Raw genomic sequence first — 5199 nt, 5'->3', positions numbered from 1 at the left:
AATTAATGGAGTCATAAAGGGACTAATTTATAAACTTCATATATATAAGCTTTAAAGTAGATAATTTTCTAGGAAAAAATAATTACCAAAACTGACTTTATACCTTATTCCATGGGAAAATATAGCTGTCAAAGAGCAATACCATCTCCAACACACCCCCTCATGCCAGGACTAAAAGTTGCAAGGAAGATTTCTACCAATTATTTAAAGAGCAATTAATGGCAAAGTCATTTCCAGAACACAGAAAAAGAAGTGATACATTTTCAATTTTTTTATAAAAGTAACATAACATTAATATCAAGACCACACACACACACACACACACACACGAACAACTACAAGGAAATTTCACCTGTGAATGTCAATGTAAAAGTCTTACATAAAATACTGACAAACAGAATCCAACAGAACATTAAAAAATTAACATAGGGTCCCTTTGGCAGCATGTATACTAAAATGGGAAACACACAGAGATTAGCATGGTCACTGCACAAGGATGACATGGAAATTCATGAAGCATTCCATATTTTTCTTTTACAAGAGAACTCCCATAAGTGTATCAGCAAATCCCTCAACAGAAACCTTGCAGGCCAGGGGAAAGTGTGATGATGCCTTCAAAGTGCTGAAAGAAAATGACTGCCAACTAAGAATACTTTACCAGAAAAGCTGTTTTTCAGAAATGAAGGACAGATAAAGACTTTCTCAGACAAACAAAATATGAGGGAATTCAACACTGGACCCGCCTAACGAGAAATGCTAAAAGGAGTTGTTCAAGCTGAAATGAAAGACACTAATTAGTAACATGAAAACATATGAAAATATAAAACACACTGTTAAAAGTAAGTATATAGACAAATTAAGAATATTCTAATACTCTAATATGGTGGTGTGTTAATCACTTAACTCTAGCCTAAAGGTTAAAGGATAGAGTATTAAAAATAAATATAGCTACAATAATTTGTTAATGGATATGTAATATAAAAAGATGTAAATTGTAACATTAAAAACATAAAAAAGGGAGAGAGAAGAGTAAAAGAGAAGAGTTTTTGTATGCAATCGATGTTAAGCTATTATCAGCTTAAAATAAACATATCTATAAGATTTTTTATGTAAGGTAAACCATAAAGCAAAAACCTATAGTAGTTACACACAAGATAAAGAGAGGAGAATCAAAGCATACCAGTAAGGAAAATCATCAGTTCACAAAGAGAGACATGAAGGGAGGAAAAATGAGAGAAAGGAATTAGAAAACAGCCAGAGAACAACTACTAAAATGGCATTAGTAAGTCCTTATGTATCAGTAATGACTTTAAATGTAAATGGATTAAACTCTTCAATCAAAAGGCATAGAATGACTGAATGGATATATGACAAGCATCATATCAACAGTGAAAGGTGGAAAGCTTTTTCTCTAAGATCAGGAAAAAGAGAAGGGTGCCCACTATCCCTACTCCTATTCAACATAGTACCAGAAGTCCTAGCCAAAACAATTATGTAAGAAAAAGAAATGAAAGACATCCAAATCAGAAAGGAAGAATGAAAGTGTCTGTTTGCAGTTGAAGTGATCTTATACATAGAAAATGCTAAAGATTCCTCAAAAAATGTTTTAGATTCAGTAAAGTTACAGAATACAAAATCAACGTACAAAAATCAGCATCATTTCTACACACCAACAATGAACTATCTGAAAAAGAAATAAAGAAAACCATTCACTTACAATAGCATCAAAAATAAGAAAATACTTAGGAGTAAATTTAACCAAGAAGGTGAAAGATCTACATATCAAAAACTATAAAACACTGATGAAAGAAATTAAAGAAAACACAAATAAATGGAAAGATATTCCATGATCATGGATCAGAAGAGTTAATATTGTTAAAATGTCCGTATTACCTACACCAAAGCCATCTATAGATTCAATAATCCCTATGAAAATTCCAATGGCATTTTTCACAGATATAGAAAAAACAATACTACAATTTACATAAAACCACAACAGACACTGAATAGCCAAAACAATCTTGAGAAAGAACAAAGCTAAAGGCAAAACATTGACAGGGGAATGGATAAAGAAAATATGTATACATTATATATATATATATGTATACATATAATACATAAATTAATTTAAAATATATAAAATATATTTGTACATGTATATGTGATATAAATATTATATATATAATAAGTTTATATACACACACAATGAAATATTATTCAACCATAAAACAAAAGGAAATCCTGCCCTTTTGACCTGGATAACCTTGAGGGCACTATGTTACATGAAATAAGTCAGACAGAGAAAGACAAATACTGTATAATATCACTTTTATATAGAATCTAAAAAAGCCACACTCATAGGAACAGAAAGTAGATTGGTCAATTCCCGGGGCTAGGGGCAGGGAAAATGAGGAGATGTTGGTCAAAGGGTACAAATTTCCAGTTATAAGAGGAATAAGTTCTGGGGATTTAATGTACAACACTGTGATTGTAGTTAACAATGCCATACTATATACTTGAAAATTGCTGAGACAGTAAATCTTAAATGTTCTTACCATAAAAACAACAAAAACATGGTAATTATGTGAGGTGAAAGTTGTGTTAACTAACCTTATTGTGGTATTCATTTTGCAATATATTTGTGTATCAAATCATCACATTGTACACCTTAAGCTTAAACAATGTTATGTGTCAATTATAGCTCAATAAAGCTGGGGGAAAAAGATTAATACACCATAATCCACGACCTGGGATTGATACACTCAAAAGGAATATCACAAAACATCACGACAGATGCTAACAATATATTTGATAATGTTTAAAATATATTCTTTTTAAAAATTTAATAAAAAAGGAATAGAAGAATACCTTGTTAACATTATAAACATGCATATCTGACAAAATAAAGATCATATTTACTGGTGCAGCTCTACCAGTATTCTCCTTAAGGTTCAGGGAGAAGAAATTTTTGCCCACTATTATTTAACATTTTTCTAGGTAAAATATGGAAGAATACATAATGGGTTGTTAACATGGGTTATTTAGGGTGGAGAGATGCTGTGGAATAGGGGAGAAAAAAGGGGGAAAAAGGCAAACAGAAAAAAAAAATTTTTAAATCTACAAGGAGCATGCATATGATTATATTTATGTAAACATGTATCAGCATATCTATGTGTGTGTATATATATATATATATATACACACATAATCAAGTTAAACTATCCTCAAAAAATAATAATAATAACCACAGAAACTGCTATCATGTTTTCTAGCAATGCTTCTCAAACTGTCCTGGTGAAAGGCCTATCTTTTATTTTCACTTTATCATGGTTAGATAATTTTAAACAATACAATAAAAATGAATTGCTAAAAGAGTGTCACAACAACAATGGATGTCACAAACATGTCAAATTGCTCTAAAATTTCTAAATGTTTGTTTTTAATTTTTAATCTTATCTTACTAGAGACCAGTATCAGTCTATGGGCTGTTTACACAAAGGAAGACCCAAAACATCCTCTTCTCTTGGACAGAAAGATTCAATTTCAAAATGAAGCTAATTCTCTTTAAATGAATCTATATATATTATTAAATCACCTTAAAAGTTCCCAAGAGTTTTTGGAGCTATATTGATTCCAAATTCACATGAAAAAATAAACCAACTGATTTTGTCAAAAATAACTCTGGAAATGAAGACCAATGATGAGGGATTAGACCTACCAGCTATGAACATATTTTAGATCTACAATAATTGAAATAGAACAATAATGGTACATGAATAGACACACAGATCAATGGAATTATAATAGAAAGTCCAAATATAGATGCAAACATTTTTAGAAATTTAATTTAGATAAAGTTGGCCCTTCAAATAAGGGGCTATATTAAAGACTGGATTATTAAAAATTAATGTTGGGACAATATGGAAGAAAATAGACTTGGATTTGTATATCAATTATTATAGAAATTATATCTTTATACAAAATATTTTCATTTAAAATATTAATCCATAAATTCTCTAGAATAAAACATAGGGTTTTTAAAAATAATCTCAGTGAGAAAGGCCTTTCTATGTAAAATACATAAACTAAGAGGTGATTTAAGAAAAGGGTGGTAAGTTTACCTACACTTTAAAAAATTTGCATAGTAAAACAAACACCTTAAATAAAATTAGAAAGTAAACTGCAAACTGGGAAAAAATTGTTAACTCATATCACAAAAGTTTCAATTATTTATATGTAAATAATATCTACAAATCAATATAAAACATAATAACAATGCAAAAGTAGTCAAATGCTATTAACAGTTCACAGAAAATGATAAATGAATAAATCTCAAACATATGAAAAAATGCTCATCTTTACCCTTAAAAAGAGAAGTGTAAATTAAAATAATAATGAATTACCATTTTGATCTTTGGCAAAAATCAAAAAGTTCAGTAAGGCATTGTGTTGAAAAGAGCATGGGAAAAACAGTACTCTTCTTAACTGTTAATGGAAATATATAGCATTATATAGATAACTTGTCAATATTTATTAAAAATTTCAAGATTTACATACTCTTTAAATCAGTACTTTGATGCTTAGGAATATCCTGTAGATAGAATCCCACATGGTAAAAATGATATTGTATAAATGATATTTATTGAAATATTTTTATCATGAAAATGTTTGGAAAAAAATAAAATCCCTTAGACAGTGAATTAATTAATTTAATGAGGGCACATCCATGCAATGGAATATTATATGTCTAATAAAAAGAATGAGGCATTTCTCTCTATATATATCCATATGAAATAATCTCAAAAATATATTGTTCAATGTTAAAGCAAGGTGAGGTAAAATATGTAGATAATGCTAACATTTATGTCTCACAATGTGTACACACATAGGTAATATATATTTGCATATATGTAAGATGTATCTTGACAGATTACATAAAAATAGCATCAGGGGAGTGAAACAGTGTGGCCTACCAAAAGAGGTGGAAGAGAGACTTAACTGTAGACCCTTTTACAACTTTTGGATTTTTGCACCATATTTATGAATTAACAATTTAAAAAAACAATTTATTAAAACACATAAAACATAAAATATATAAAGTACAAGTAATAATACTATAAGTAAGCTTTGTACATAATATAAATTAAGTGATATTCTCTCTGAAGGTGGCAGTTTCCTCATCTGTATAATAATTTTGAT

General features: G+C 29.2%; 1 pseudogene; it reads left to right on the top strand.

The window, feature by feature from the left end:
* Positions 1–430: 430 nt before the first annotated feature.
* Positions 431–531, top strand: LOC118900344 (annotated as a pseudogene).
* Positions 532–5199: the final 4668 nt, after the last annotated feature.

Source organism: Balaenoptera musculus, chromosome 8, assembly GCF_009873245.2.
Source record: "Balaenoptera musculus isolate JJ_BM4_2016_0621 chromosome 8, mBalMus1.pri.v3, whole genome shotgun sequence".
Taxonomy (NCBI): Eukaryota; Metazoa; Chordata; class Mammalia; order Artiodactyla; family Balaenopteridae; genus Balaenoptera; species Balaenoptera musculus.
Note: the sequence above shows the minus strand (reverse complement) of the source record. Positions and strands in the feature narration are given on the sequence as shown.